Source organism: Papaver somniferum, chromosome 5 (genome assembly GCF_003573695.1).
Source record: "Papaver somniferum cultivar HN1 chromosome 5, ASM357369v1, whole genome shotgun sequence".
NCBI lineage: Eukaryota > Viridiplantae > Streptophyta > Magnoliopsida > Ranunculales > Papaveraceae > Papaver > Papaver somniferum.
This window is the reverse complement of record NC_039362.1, coordinates 33,538,705-33,555,691: the sequence shown is the minus strand read 5'-3', so window position 1 is coordinate 33,555,691 and position 16,987 is coordinate 33,538,705.

Here is a 16,987-nt window from a genome sequence, read left to right as displayed (position 1 = left end):
CACACATCATGGAATAAATCATCAATTGTACCGAATTTTTGTTAAGCAAAAGCAAAATATATATGAAATAAAATCAGGCTTTTCTTAAACAGGAAAACAATTAACTAACAACATTGTTACCTCAAATTTTGCATCCACTTCTCCAATATTTTTGCATCTTCTTCCAGGGAGAATTGATATCGAAATATCATTATGTTGTCATCCTTATGAAAAACAAAAGAATAACAACAACCAACCTTTACCAGAGAAAGGTTGAAAACCGGTTTAAACAATTGCAAGCAAAAGTTGAAAACCGTCGAAACACATATGCTTTTATGCTAAACCAAAACCGATTCAACATATTGTGACTTTTTCACATATTGTTTCTACGAGAACCCCTCATGATCTTTGATAAAGCCTACCAACATGGGCTAGAACTTAATCCTGTTAAATCAAAAAGTCACCCAAACCATATATAAGGGTTCACAACATTATGAGATCGAATATCAAGGTAATACAACCGAAATCAAACATCCCATAAACATTCGTAGCAATAATATAGCATTCAAGCACATGCTATGTAAATCAAAAACCATCACAAGAAAAATTATAAATCAAATAATTTTATTTATAATAGTTTTATTTATAATAGACCTAATACAATCATTGAACGAAATCAAAAATTGATGTCTATTGTTCAAGAATTTAGAATCCCTCATAATCTTGAGATCTCTTGCGCCTGATAGGGACGACTCTCCTAATTTCCTGAAGCGATCCTTGATTGAAGACTAATTCCTCAACCTTGTGAAAGTTAGGTTCCTCCTCGTTTACCCTTTTGGAGAATAAATCTAGTTGCCTGAGAATTTGAGCTTGAACATGTAAGGACTTTTCAAGGCTACGTTTTAACATCAAAACTTTCAACTTGGTTTCGGCACAAGTTCGAGCCATCTTGTAAAACTCTTTTTCATAGTCGATCATGCATGATGTTCATATTCATATAAAAAGCGGATCCGTTTCCATTGAAATTGAGGTGACCGAAAGAGTCACTAGCCATTTTTTCAGCATACCTTTCTGAAACTTTTGAAGAAAGCTTTGCATACAAATCAAATTTTTTCATGATTCCTGGTTTCAGACAGAAGACCGAAACACTCATATATTACCAAAACTTATACACCAATGGTTACTAAAAACTTGTTCATTGATTATGGAAATCAAATATTCTTCCCTTAATAGAAAAATCGAATTTTTTTAATATTAAGGATTTATTTTTTTTAGAAAAGTGCGTCCCAGTGAATATCTTCATAATTATCCCAAGTTTTGAACCATTACACAATATACACTGAACTCATCAAACTAAGTCTGAGCACTTTATGAGTCAGTGTATTTCTCTCAAATACTAAGTATCTGAATGAGACATATTAAGTTTTCCACGGTTATCAGGAAATTTCTTCTTACCTGATTTATTAGGAACTCTAATCCTTTCTGATGACGAACCAAAGTTATCATATAATTTACTATCATCAAGATATTTAGGAATTACCTTGAGTGTCGATGATCTGAAGACGTTGCCAGCATTCTTTTCGTTTTGTTCCTAGATCTTCTTTGGTATCCACTTCTTAGATTTCTGGTTCTTCTTCTTTACGTGATTAACGCCACCAGGTGAGTGCTTTCGAGAGTCCTTTGATTTAGAAGGATCAGATCTATGTATGCTTTCTTCAGAAGATGATATCATCACAAACTTTAGTCCTGAGAGGATTTTATCAGAGTTCAAATGAGAAAGCCGTTCACAATTCTTAACAACATGACCTTTGTTTCCAAAATGAGAGCATCGATTTTGATGATCCCGATGATATGTAGACCTCTGATGTGAGTGGTTTATCTTGTGACCCCTCCAAATTTCTTTTTTCAAGATAAAAACTCCTTTTTAGTGTTCTTCTTGTCAACACTCCTTTTTTCTTTTAAAGAACAGGTTGAACCGGATTTTTTGTACCTTCCCGGAAGGGTTGTGTCCAACTGGTGTTCAGACATTAAAGAAAACATATCATTCTTTAGCCTTTTGGCATGTTCGGAAACTGTCGTTATCTCAGAAAAATATGAGAATTTTAAGGCATTGTAATCATCAGTTGCAGTTTTTCTTAACCGCTCAGTTTGCTTTTCTTGATCAATACTTTTACTTAGTTTTTCTTCAAAGGATTGAATCTTCGAGGAAGATATGATCTTGAAGGAGTCTAGATCAGTTTTACATGAAGAAAGATCACGTTTGAGTTGATCATTTTCTGCTTTCATATGACATAAGTCTTCAAGGAGATTTCCTTCTCTTTTTAGTACAAGCGTAAGCTCAGTTGCACAAGTGAGTAATTCTTTGCTTAATTCATCTAGCTGAGAAGTTACATAGTCAACATCCTCACTATCATTAAGTGATTCAGAATCAAAATCATTGATTGTAAGCACAGGGCTTAACTTAACCTCTTCTTGAGAACAGAGACATGTTGTCAGAAGAGTATGCAGAGCTTGTAGAAGACATTCCTTCTAAGAATTTTTGAAAGTTAAACCTTGGACGGGTTTTACTCAAATCTTGAGATACGTTAATCGAGTCTATCTTAGGACTCATTTCTTATAGGTTGGATCGCACCAAACACAGATTGTTAGATCTTTTCGTGTTTGCCTGCTCTGATACCAATTAAAAAGGCGAGGGTACCCAAATATACCTCAAGCTAAAACTTTTCCTACCTATAAGTCCTTTATCCGAAAGTGATTGTCTATGGACCGAGTCGAGACAGTACAACTAATCGGTTCACACTTCCTGTGATCGTCTATGGATACGAGAGAGAGACGATACAACAACGAAGTATGTTTACTTGATACAAAGGTTCAGACTTAACCAAACACAATAGGATTGCTTATCAAGTAAATTGGAATTAAAGTTTGTGCAATTTACTTTGATTATAATAAAACAATTATAATGGGGAAATATAAAGTAAATGACACGGCAAGATTTTGTTAACGAGGAAACCGCAAATGCAGAAAAACCCCGGGACCTTGTCCAGAATTGAATACTCTCAGGATTAAGCCGCTACACAAAATTAAACCAACTTCCTATAGTTGAGACCAAGCAACTAAACCTATAGTTCACCTAGTTCCGTCTGTATTCCCACGCCTCCAACTTATAAATAAGTCACATACTTGGAACAATTCCTTTGGTTCGTATTCCAAACAGTAAAGGAACAACAAATCTGTTTGGTATCAAATCTATTCAACCAAGTGATGTGAGACGGACAAAGGCTCTTCTGTTTATCTTAACATAAACTCCTTCGTCAGGTTCTTAGATCTATCTTATGTTCAATCACCGAAGTAATTGTTAAGATTTTGCAATAAATACTTTTAATCACAAAGAATTGTATTGATGCCGATCTACACAACTAATCAATCCAATCTACCACAAGGATAAACCGATTATAGTTGGATTCTCTTATACTGAAACAAGTATTGTGCACACCAAAGATTATGAACCCCAAATCAGAAATCTTCAATATCTTCTTTGTATTCAAATCTTCTTAGATCTTCAATAAATACCTGCACACAACAATTTGAATCTCTTGTGATCAATCACGCACAGAACGGAGTCTGTTAACAGTGGATTATCACAAGATCATCTTTAGCACTGAAAACAGTCTAAACATCCCTGTCAAAACTTCGATCTAGTTTGAGTGAATCTTATATCAGAAGAGAAGATTCTCAAGCACGAACAAACTAGGTGCAACCAAAGTTCCACCGCCGTTAGTCAATCAAATCAATCGAAAACACAAGATAAACCACAATTATCTAGTTTCCGACCAACGGTACTCGTAGAGCTTCTCAATCCCAAAGAAGACTTTAAACTGAGCGGCCGTAAGATATTTCTCCTAATTAGGTTACTCTCCTCTCAGAATAGGCGGCTACACCAGTAACAACACAACCGAGGAAGTTTGCTGTCATGAAGGATTAGTTTGCTAGAAATGCAAACGTCAAGTATTTATAGACAAGGAAGTTTGGACACCAAGGAATTTTCAAAACCGAAAATATTCTCAAAGATATTCAATATATTCCAAATTCGGTTTCCATAATTCCTGGAAATGCTCTGTCCAAAATAATGACCGAAAATCTCTTTGGAAAATCTCAACTAGTAAATGCACATTACTAATTCTCATTTTCCTAAAATAAAATTAACAACCTTAATTAAAAGATTCTTAACTTATTTATATTTCGATCCTGGGATTTTCTTCTTATAGCTATTAAGGAATAACTTTGAACAATAAAAGATAAACATTATTGTACGTGTTCAAAGTATGCCGACATCCTTACTTTGTAAGTCCTCTTTTATACTTACAACCTTGAAACCGGTTTGCCACACTTCCAAACAAGTTTATAATTGGTTCATCTGACTTTCAAGAACTATGTGATTGATCAAGAAACACTCAATCACAAATCATGGGTTTAACAGTTCGACCAAAACAAGTTTTGGTTCTACCTCCATGTGAGTACTATGCATAGTCACACTATCTTTCCAAAATTCGGTTGACTAGGTACTAGGATCAGTTCCCCACATATATATGGTATCTAACTTATATGTGTTGCACATGTCCATAGGATCGGTTCCCCTTTGCCTAAAAACGTATTTCATTTGTGTGTAACAAGCTAAGACCATCTAACGGTAGAGAGATATTGCTTTGGTTTTAAGCATACTTAGCTTGAATCTTAAATTAGGATTTCATCTAACGATGAATATTGGATGCTTTGTTAGTAAGCTATCTTAGCTTTGATTGAAAGCAAACCCTGATTTGAAAGATTATATAAGGGAGAACTCTAGTAACTGGAAAACCTAATCCCGACACTTTCCCGTGTCCTAGTTGTGAATAGAGTCGATTTTTCTTTAACCTAGGTTTCTCCAAAGCCATTATAGGTTATCGACTTGAAGACTTCATTTGGGATTCGTGAAGCCAGACCCAACAATTTTCTCTGTAGTTATGTGTTCTGATCTTACTTGTTTAATCGTATTGAGTACTATCTTCTCTAAGATTTTCTCGAGATTTATCTCCTATAAGTAAGATATAAAAAGTAATCGCAAAGCTCTTTGTCTCATTATTTGTGATTCCACAGTAACTTCTTCTACTACCATATAGTTAAGTTATTGTGAGGTGATTGATATTTTTAGGCTGCTCTTCGGGAGTATAATACCGGATTATCAATTAGTTCATGTTCACGTTGATTTATCAAAAGACGGAACTAAAACTTCATAGGTACTTCCGTGGGAGACATATTTATTTATAAGTCTTTCACTTTGGGTCGTAGTAACTCTTAGTTGTGGGTGAGATCAGCTAAAGAAATGAAGTGCGCAGAATCTGGCGTGGTTCTAGAGGCGTAAGGAACGCGACTGTACCTAATCGGTGTGAGACTTGGTTAGACTTCAACTACATTCCAGTCCGAAGTTAACTTGTAGTAGGCTATTGATTGTAGCGACTTAATACAGTGTGGTGTTCAAATATGGACTATGTCCCTGGGTTTTTCTGCATTTGCGGTTTCCTCGTTAACAAAATTTCTGGTGTCTGTGTTATTTCTTTTCCGCATTATATTTGTTTATATAACTGAAATATCATAGGTTGTGCGTAGTTCAATCAATTGGTAAATCCGACCCTGATTGTTGGATAAGAATTGATTGGCACTTAGGCATTGGTATTTGGCACCGTCCAAGTTATTTCTCATATCAATCGGGCTCACATATTTCTATCCGTTCGATTGGAGATTGTATTGAGAAATTGAGATTAAGCTCTTTGATATATCTCTTGATTGAGCTCGCTTTTAAGTTGGTACTCTCAAAATTATATTGGAGTTAGTCCATACATATTACCGAATGAATTATTGGGTGTGGTTGTTATACCCTCGCTTTTTCAATTGGTATCAGAACGGGCAAACACTCTAAGACCTGATAAGTCTGTGATCGTAGAAATCTGACTCTATGGACAATGAAGTCTTTATAAACGCTTCACCAGGTTTAGATCTACTCAACTCCGAGTGTGTTCTAGAAACCATCGATGAGGTTGAGTGTCTTGATCTAGAGAAAATTATCAAAAATCTTTGTCGAAAGAAACAACGATTAATAAGGAAAATTGATGGTCTTCATCGCGAAATTTATATCAAAAACTCCGATCTTCGAAAATGCTCTGAAGAGGTAGTTAATCTCCATAAGAAGTTGGAAGAAAAAATCCGGATCAATCTTGATTTTGCTGCAAAAATTGCAAAAGGTAAGGATTTGAAGTATGTCAAAGTATCTTCAATGGATTTGAGAAACTCCTTTTAATTTTTCCCTGAAGGATTGTCGTAAGTCAGGAGATAAGCGAGGTTTAGGCTTTGTAAAACCTGATGTGACTCAGAATTTCTCAGATGAGTTTAAAGATGTTGGTACATGTATGTTTTGTGGTTCTTGTGATTATTTTCAACATACATGTATGCCTTTCAAGAGAAGTTTAAAGGTTGCTAGTGATCTTCACAAGAAAACCCAAAAGGGATAGTAGTGTTAGCATGGTATATTTTTCTCTAAAATCATCATCACCCTTTCAATGGTTCCTTGATAGTGGATGTATCCGTCATATGACTGGAGATCTTTCTTGGTTTGTGAATTCGAGCGATTTTGAAGGAGGTCCAGTAACATTCGGAGATGGGAGTTGTTGCTACATAAGCAAGAAGGGGACGATCAAACTACCGGGCGTTCCTGAAATCCATGATGTCGTACACGTTAAAGGTAATTTTTCAGTGGGCTCACTAATGGTTCCTGAAATCCATGATGTCGTACAAAGGCCATAAAGTTGTCTTCAATGCAAATGGATGTGACATTGTAGACAAGACTGGAAAAGTAATTTTTCAGGGAACTCGTGGTAAAAATAACTGTTATCTCTTGGATACTCAGTTTAATAATTGTTGCAATTTGACTAAGGTGGAATCTACATATCTTTGGCATGAACGTTTTGATCACATCAATTACCGCCTTCTAACTAAGATCATTAGCAAAGAACTTATTAGAGGTGTTCCCAAAATCAATGCTAAGATTGAAGGTGTCTGTGGTTCCTGTCAAAAGGGTAAGCAAACAGAAGTTACACATAAATCATCTCGAGATATTCTCACTAAACCTCCACTTGATTTAACTCATACGGATCTCTTCGGTCCTATTCAACAACCTACTATTGCTAGGAAGAAGTATGCTTTAGTTATGGTAGATGATTACACCAAATTCATTTGGGTAGCATTCTTAGATCATAAAAATGAAACCCTTGGTGAATTCAAGATTATTTTTAATAGAATCCAGAACGAACAGGGTCGCAAGCTAAAGAAAATTAGAAGCGACCGTGGAACTGAATTCAAGGATACTAAGGTGTTTGAATTCAGGATACTAAGATTATTTTTATTCAACAATACTCACCACCCATTACTCATAAGCCAATTGAGTTGCAGAAAGGAAGAATAGGAACATTCAGGAAATGGCAAGGGTAATGCTCCATAACAAAAACTTACCGTTAAAGTTTTGGGGAGAAGTTGTTCTTACAACAGGCTATTTGATCAACAGTGTCTATCTATGGTCAAAGACCCTAAATACTCCTTATGAGTTGTGGTACGGTAAGAAACCCAACTTACATTATCTAAGAGTGTTTGGAAGTAAGTGCTACATTCTAAAAGATCGAGAACAGAAAGGAAAATTTGATTCCAAAAGCGATGAAGGTATTTTTCTTGTCTATGTATCTGACAGTCGTGGTTTTCGAGTATACAATCTCAAAACCCATGTTATGATGAAATCAATGATCGAATTTTGATAGTGGTAAATAGGTTTGTCGTTCACTCTGACTTTGTTGGAATTGATTTTAGGCTTAAATATAAAACGTACTCAACAATAAGAAAAATATATCTACAAATACTGTCACAGGATGAAGAGACACTAGGACGCAGGATTTCACTACTTTTCATATTCTTGTGGTTCAGTCATTAACTCTAGAAAATATAGCTCAAACAAAAGAAGTTGTGACTCTAATTCTTTGCCAACAATAGATTTCATAAAACATCAATTGTAAATTACAAGCATAGTGTATCTAAAGCGCCTAAGACTAAGCATACACTATCTAACAAGATAACAATTGATTAATAGAAATCATAAAGCAATTAAATCTATGCAAAAAGTCATATAAAGAATTAATTCATTTACCACAATCATGAAAAGTTGCTTCCTCCGTTGTCCCAGTGATGGGTTATATCTCCGCATGATGAAAACACGCTCAAAGGAATTTTTCATTGCTCAAAAAGGTGTTCAAAATAATGAAATGGGAGAAAAATAATAAAACCGGGTTTGTAACAATTATATTTGTTACAGACCGAACTGTTACAGAGTACAATAAATGATAACTATCACTGTTACTGTAGCTTATAAGACTGCTCTCTGTATGTCGTTTCCACTGTAGCAAATACGACAGTTGTAGGTGGGTCTTGTGTTTTTCGTTCCTTCTTCAGCAGCAGCAATGGCAGTTTCCTTCAACTCGATTGTTTGCATCTCTGTAGTGTTCCAAACTATCCGAAACTCTCCGTCCCCCTTTCTCTGCTTCCACAACTCCCTTTTTATACCCAGCAGCGACAAGGAAACACTGTAATAACTCCGGAATAATATGCTTTTACTCTTCATGCAAGATACGGGAATTTCTTCCCTCTTTTAATTCCTCATGCAGCCAGCTTGTGTTTACACGTTCCAAACACGTACAATGCAGGGTCGAAGGCCATCGAACTCTTGACAACTCACCACAACTTTTGTTAACAACAGAGTAACCCCGGGAGAATTCCCGATATTTTTGTGCCTTGACTTATCCAAACTCGGAGAACAACCTCCCTTCTTTTTTCGAATCTAAAGCCATTACCATCTTCATTGGATCACGACAGGTCATCCTCCAAGAAAAACAACGAGAAAATCTCAAGGAAATCTCTTGTAATCACTTCCAGATATTTGCGTATTTTGCACGTCCCTGTTTACTTTAAACTAATGATTTTTCCTATTTCTTCGAGTCTAAGACGTGTATCAGTCTGTCTAGCCTTAACAGGCCCAAATACATCCAACTCAGCGACTGAATCTCAATAAACCACGTCCAATTCTGCTCTGGAAAATATCGCAGTGCAAAGAAAACTTCCCACCAAAATCCATGTTTAAATGGTGAAGATGGATTTCCCCCTAACCAGAATAGGGGTGCCAATAGCCTTGGGTGTAACTAGCTTAGCTGGGGTGAAAATAGCAATAAAGTGCCCCTTAGTAATTGAAGTACCCCTTATCCAAACCGAGAGTCCGAATAGTAGGCGTCCTCCGAGTGCCTTTATCAACTTTTCGAGCCGATTTCTCCAAAAACATTTATTGCCGAAAATACCTACAAACACATAAAACACCATAATAAGTACAAAATCGAGTGCCAACAATATATAGTATTGAGAACAAATTAGACACAAATTGTGTCTATCAAATACCCCCAAGCTTTTTATTTGCTAGTCCTCGAGCAAAACTAATAAAAAATAAAACCGAGTTAATCTCGGGAGGGTTTACCAGAGGTGTACCCACAAAACCATGAATTCTAATTGGTCACAAGTATCCAAAGAGCTATGAGGACATACAAATTCTCAACCTATCTCCAAGTAACTAGAATGCCAGAGAAATTAAAGGTGCCAGCTCTAAAGCTGACTAAAGAAAAGGGGAGACACATCCGCAACACTGCTAGATAAAGAGATATCCGCTACACAGTTAGATAAACATTGTAAGATGCGTCCGCTGATTTACACCTAGATAAGATTAGGAGAGAGATAAAGATGAGAGGGACATCTGCTACACAACTGGACTAATTACGTGTGATGAGTTGAACCAGTGCTGGAAAGATCTTGTGCCAGATGGAAAGCGGACTAACAAAGCAACCAAATGTATCTTTCTTCGACTCTCTCATAGTGCTCACTAGAAACAACGTCTTGTTCGGTCTTCAACTGTTGATGATAAACTATCGAACCTCATAGAACCTTGACAATTTAACTTTTCTCCTTAATTTCTTGCTTGAAAATTCCTTAAAGATTTCTACTTCCCTATGGTCTTATTGAACAAAACGTAACGATGATTTTTTCATTTTTTTTTTTCTTTTTCATTTTTTTTTCAACACAAAAATAACAAGACAAAAATTTAAATGGACATGAGAGAAGGACTTTAGAACTTGGATCTTCGCAACTTGTGATGTCTTGGTATTATGAACTTTAACTTATATTATTTGCTCTTATAACTTTTTATAACTAAGTCTTCAACTTTGATTTTTGAAATATTCTTTTCTATTGTTGCTTCTAAACCTTAAACGTCTTCAACTTTCTTCATAAATTTTGATGTCGCCCCGCTTGTTGATGATGATAAGTTTCTACTGAGAAAGAGTCGTAATCCAGTAACTAAGACTACATTGTGAGGTTGCTTTGTCTTTCTGGCATTTCCTTCTGACCTACTTTCCTTTCTATCATGGATGGTTAGGTCCATCACGGTTACCCTCTAAAAAAACAAGTTCTCTCCTGAATTTCAAAGATCTCAATGTCTTTTTCTCTAATGTCTCAAAAGATTGTTATCTCTAGCATTCCAATTTCTATCTTTTAGGTGAGAAACAATATGTAAACTTAGCTAACCGGATACTATGTGACGCTAGAAGTTTCAATAAATGCGACTAAAAAGTTTCTCCCATACCCCCAAACTTAAATCTAACATTGTCCTCAATGTTCGAAAGATGAAATTAAAAGCATGAACAAGGAGAAACTGTTACCAATTGAAGCAAAAGAGATAAGGAAAGATATTACCGTGTCGCATGAATATTGGGTTACCTCCTAAGAAGTGCTAAGTTTAAAGTCTTCAGCCAGACTAAGAAAGGATTAGTCACCTTATAGAATCATAAATTAATAGCCGGAATAATTGCGGATCACCAAAACCAAATAGGGCTATCACAAGTAAAAGGAATCTGCAACATGCCAAGAAAATTAACGGATAAAGCACGCCCTTGTCTAGTTTCTTGTTTAAGACAACTACATCTAGCTGTGGTTCAGGTTCAGGTTCTATAACTGGGTCTAGATAAAATATTTTCATGGACTGCATTTCCTCGTAGCTAAGGTCCGACTCAGGTATTAGAGTCTGTAAAAACTCAAGTAAAAACTTGAAAGCACATAATAATAACCTAAATAATTGCGGATCCTTTAAGTCAATCAGTTGACCACGATGAAAGTAGCGGTCTTCCTTAAACAAATGTTTCGACCCTAATCTCCTAAAGTAATTAGGTTTAGTCTCAAAACTTAATAACCGACACATCTGAAAATCGTATGTTCCCATAATTGGAAGAAAAATATTTGGTGGGAAAACAAAGTCAATCTTGGTATCATAGCCTGGCTAACCACATCAACCATAGGATGTGTTTCTAGCAACTGAACTTCTTCCTAGACATTATTAGGTTCGGGAGAGCTAGCATGAAGGTAATCTGGCACAATGGTTAAGGCACAAATATCAAGTCCCAAGTGAGGGACCTTTCTAAGAGTTAAAGCATATGGATAATGATAATCACCCCCAAACTTAGAGTTTTTAATGTCTCTAGAAAGACTAGTCACAACTTCCCTAATTTCAAGGTCATTATATTCCTGAAAATGGTCAATTGATTTTTCTAAGTATGGTTCATCCTCACTCATCTCTACGAGTTCATTTTCTTTGTCTAAGACTAATGTTTCTAAATCGCTAGACTCTAAAACAATATTCTCAAAAGAAACTCGTTCCTCTAAACCATTATTAGCATCGTAATCAAAAGGAAATACTACATCGTCTAAAACGGGGGTATCTCTAGTCAAATCCTCGTCCTTTTGAATAGGTGAATAATTATTAAAATTATTTGGATTTGAACTAGAAATAATATTATCGTTATAAAGCTCAATTGGAGTAACAAATTCCTGATCACTATGCCTATATGTGTCCGATTCTTCATCAACACTATCCTCATCATAATCATCATTATAAGAACATGAAAATGGTTGAACCTTATCTAAACAAGTAGTGTTACCAATTATAACCTCGTCATCTTGATTATGTGAATATCTATCTTCATGTTCAAGGGTACTACCAGAAACACTATATTGGAAATTAAGATTATTTCGAGCAGTTTTTTTCTGGGCCTCTAACAAAATTTTCTGAGTCGACTCACATGACTTCCTGATTTTATCTAGAAAAGAAGGTTCACATGTTGCATTGCTTTCGTCCATAACTAAGTTATTTATTTCGGCTAACTTACGTGTCGACTCAGCTAACTTACGTGTTGACTCTAGTAAAGAGGAATTATTAGAATTTTGCTCGTATGACCGGTGGGTATGTGGATAGTAATTGGGATCACAATGGTATGGACCATAACCTTCAAAAGTTTCGCGTTCCCAATCACTATTCACACTATGGTCATAAAAAGGATAATGTCCAAGCTGCTCAGTCGGATACTCATTGTATTGGCTATTATAATACCAGTTCGACATCCTAACTGCAAGGGAATTCTAAACAAACACAAAGAAAGCCGACTCGACCACAACAAGCCTATTTTATCTAGCAAACAAAAAGCATGAAGGCTCCACTTAGATTGTTTCTAGACCAACTTCTAATCCTTAAAAAGGGAATTCGTTACAATTTAAGAAAACCCCTCTGGAATCAATCTGAGTCAAGGTAAGTTGAATAGAGGCGAGGGAAGCTCGGTGGAGCTTTGATACCCGAGGCCTCACCGGTATTACAAGGCGGCACAGTCACGCATTCAACTCACAGAAACCATCATGAACTTCGAAGTATGCTTAAAAGAGTAACCAATATTTTTCGAATGACTTTCCTATTAAGCTCGTTACCCTATCGGTCTCGTTCTAGTCAGTATTTTAAGCTTAGGTTCGCGTAGGTTACGTGTTCCTAAGGCGGGCAAGAAGGAAACGGTGATGAAATCCGAGTCCTTATCTTGATTTGGCCAGGCCTTTCCCTTTACTAGAAAATTAAATCCGATTTCAGGTCCTCAACATATATGCATACAAAATCATCCAGTAAACCCACTGACAGGGGATTCGCGGGTGTTTAGAGTTCTTACCTCCCGTTCCAGACGGGGGATGAACCGTTGAAGTCGACTCGGGCTACGACTCCTATGTCATGTACGAACCTGAGGGGCCGAGGCGATATTGTAATCGCCGTCCTTCTCTGCAAACAGTTTATTTAAAACTACCCTTCCGTATGGTTTTTAAAAATAGAATAAAGTCCAATGTCCAAAAATAAAGTCCAAAAAAAAAAAAGTTCCAAAAAAAAATATTACAAAAATATAACCCTAATTACAGTTTCTAAAAAAATTAAATAAAATTATTTACAAAATCTTCTTCTTCACTCCTTTTAGATTTCTCTTTTCTTTCCTTTTTGGAATTTGCCTTTCTTTTCAGCACTTTCTCTTTTTCTTAAACTTAGCTCCAAATCTTAAAGCAAACAAAAATACAAAAACGCGTAAAAAAGAACAAATAAAATAAAACCTATAAACAAATCCGCGTCGGCGGCACCAAAAATTGATCGAATTTTGATAGTGGTAAATAGGTTTGTCGTTCACTCGGACTTTGTTGGAATTGATTTTAGGCTTAAATATAAAACGTACTCAAAAATAAGAAAATATATCTACAAATATTGTCGCAGGATGAAGAGACACTAGGACGCAAGATTTCACTACTTTTCATATTCTTGGGGTTCAGTCATTAACTTTAGACAATATAGCTCAAACAAAAGAAGTTGTGACTCTAATTCTTTGCCAACAATAGATTTCATAAAACATCAATTGTAAATTACAAGCATAGTGTATCTAAAGCGCCTAAGACTAAGCATACACTATCTAACAAGATAACAATTGATTAATAGAAATCATAAAGCAATTAAATCTATGCAAAAATTCATATAAAGAATTAATTCATTTACCACAATCATGAAAAGTTGCTTCCTCCATTGTCCTAGTGATGGGTTCTATCTCCGCATGATGAAAACACGCTCAAAGGAATTTTTCATTGCTCAAAAAGGTGTTCACAATAATGAAATGGGAGAAAAATAATAAAACCGGGTTTGTAACAATTATATTTGTTACAGACCGAACTGTTACAGAGTACGATAAATGATAACTATCACTGTTACTGTAGCTTATAAGACTGCTCTGTGTATGTCGTTTCCACTGTAGCAAATACGACAGTTGTAGGTGGGTCTTATGTTTTTTCGTTCCTTCTTCAGCAGCAGCAATGGCAGTTTCCTGCAACTCGATTGTTTGCGTCTCTGTAGTGTTCCAAACTATCCCAAACTCTCCGTCCCCCTTTCTCTGCTTCCACAACTCCCTTTTTATACCCAGCAGCGACAAGGAAACACTGTAATAACTCCGGAATAATATGCTTTTACTCTTCATGCAAGATACGGGAATTTCTTCCCTCTTTTAATTCCTCATGCAGCCAGCTTGTGTTTACACGCTCCAAACACGTACAATGCAGGGTCGAAGGCAATCGAACTCTTGACAACTGACCACAACTTCTGTTGACAACAGAGTAACCCCGAGAGAATTCCCAATATTTTTGTGCCTTGACTTATCCAAACTCGGCGAACAACCTCCCTTATTTTTCGAATCTAAAGCCATTACCATCTTCATTGGATCACGACAGCTCATCCTCCAAGAAAAACAACGAGAAAATCTCAAGGAAATCTCTTGTAATCACTTCCAGATATTTGCGTATTTTGCACGTCCTTGTTTACTTTAAACTAATGATTTTTCCTATGTCTTCTAGTCTAAGACGTGTATAAGTCTGTCTAGCCTTAACAGGCCCAAATACATCCAACTCAACGACTGAATCTCAACAAACCACGTCCAATTCTGCTCTGAAAAATATCGCAGTGCAAAGAAAACTTCCCGCCAAAATCCATGTTTAAATGGTGAAGATGGATTGCCCCCTAACCAGAGTAGGGGTGCCCATATCCTTGGGTGTAACTAGCTCAGATGGGGTGAAAATAGCAGTAAAGTGCCCCTTAGTAATTGAAGTACCCCTTATCCAAACCGAGAGTCCGAATAGTAAGCATCCTCCGAGTGCCTTTATCAACTTTTCGAGCCGATTTCTCCAAAAACATTTATTGCCCAAAAATACCTACAAACACATAAAACACCATAATAAGTACAAAATCGAGTGCCAACAATAATTGAGAACAAATTAGACACAAAATGTGTCTATCAATCAACAAATGTTATCATTGACGATCTGAGTGATTTCTGTCATGATGACCCTCCTGCTGAATTGCCTCCAACGGAGACAATTGATAAAATCAAAGAAATCCCAGAATCAGTAGAAGTTCTTCCAACGGTTGCTGATCCTGACATTTCTAGTGACGAGGAGAGAACCCCTAGTCAAGGTATTCCTTTAGAACGAGAACGTGCTCCACCTCGGCACCTCTGGGTTCAAAGGAATCATGATACTAATAGTATTATTGAAGGTAAGGATTCCACAACTAAGACGAGAGGACAACTTCAAATATTTGCAATTTTGGATGTTATCTATCGCAAGTAGAACCAAAAAACAATGATGAAGCTCTTAGAGATCGTTTTTGGGTGAATGCAATGCATGAAGAGTTAAATAAATTCCAAAGATAAGAGGTATGGGAACTCGTACCTTGTCCCTCCAATGTAAATAGTTTTTGTACTAAATGGATATTCAAGAACAAGTCAGATGAATTTGGCACAATTGTCAGAAATAAAGCTAGACTTGTCGCTCATGGATACTCACAGATTGAAGGTATCGATTTGACGAGACCTTTGCTCATGTAGTACGCCTTGAGTCCATTAGACTACTTTTAGCTCATGCTTTTTTTCTCTCAAGATTAAGCTATTTCAAATGAACGTAAAATTCGCATTCTTAAATGGATGTCTAAAGGAAGAGGTATATGTTGCTCAACCTAAAGGATTTGAAAGTTCATAATTTCCAGATCATGTATTTAGGCCCAAAAAGGCATTATATGGATTAAAACAAGCACCTCGTTCCTGGTTTGAAAAACTAACCACTTCTCTTTTTAGGAAAGGTTTTTCGAGAAGCGGTGCTGATAAAAACATTGTTTACCAAATGGAGTGAGAAGGATGTTGTTATTGCTCAAGTATATATAGATGATATCGTCTATGGATCAACCTCTGAGAAACTTGCAAAAGATTTTCAAGTCTCTCTTAGAAGGGAAATTGAGATGAGCAATGTTGTTGAATTAAAATTATTTTTAGCTAGGATTACAGATTCAACAACACAAGGATGGAATTTACTTATCTCAAGAAAAAGATGCCAGGGATCTTGTAAAAAGGTTCGGTCTTGAGAAGTCAACTCCAAAACTTACTCTTATGCCCACTACTGAAAGCTGAATAGAGATGAGAAAGGTGTCAATGTGGATCAGAAACTTTATCGATCAATCATTGGAAGTCATTTATATCTTACAGCTACGAGACATGATATTGCTTTTAGTGTTGTTTGTTGTGCTAAATATTAGGCTAATCCAGCTGCAAAAAGGATCATGCGGCACATTCAACACACTATCGGTTATGGTCTATCTTATACTTTTGATACTAACACTAATCTTATTGCTTATTCAGATGTTGATTGGGCATGATGTGTGGAAGACATAAAGAGTACATCCGGGGGGTTCTACTATGTAGGGTTGAATTTTCTGGCATGGCATAGCAAGAAACAAAACTCACAATCCCTTTAAACATGTGAAGCAAAATATATTGTTGCAGGTTCGTGTTGTACTCAACTTCTATGGATGAAACAAATGCTTGCTGATTATGGAATTTGACATTGGCATAATGAAGATATTTTGTGATAACTCAAATGCGATTCACATTACTGAGAATCCTGTTGAGCACTCAAGAACTAAGCACATCGACATCAGGTATCATTTTATTAAAGATCTCTA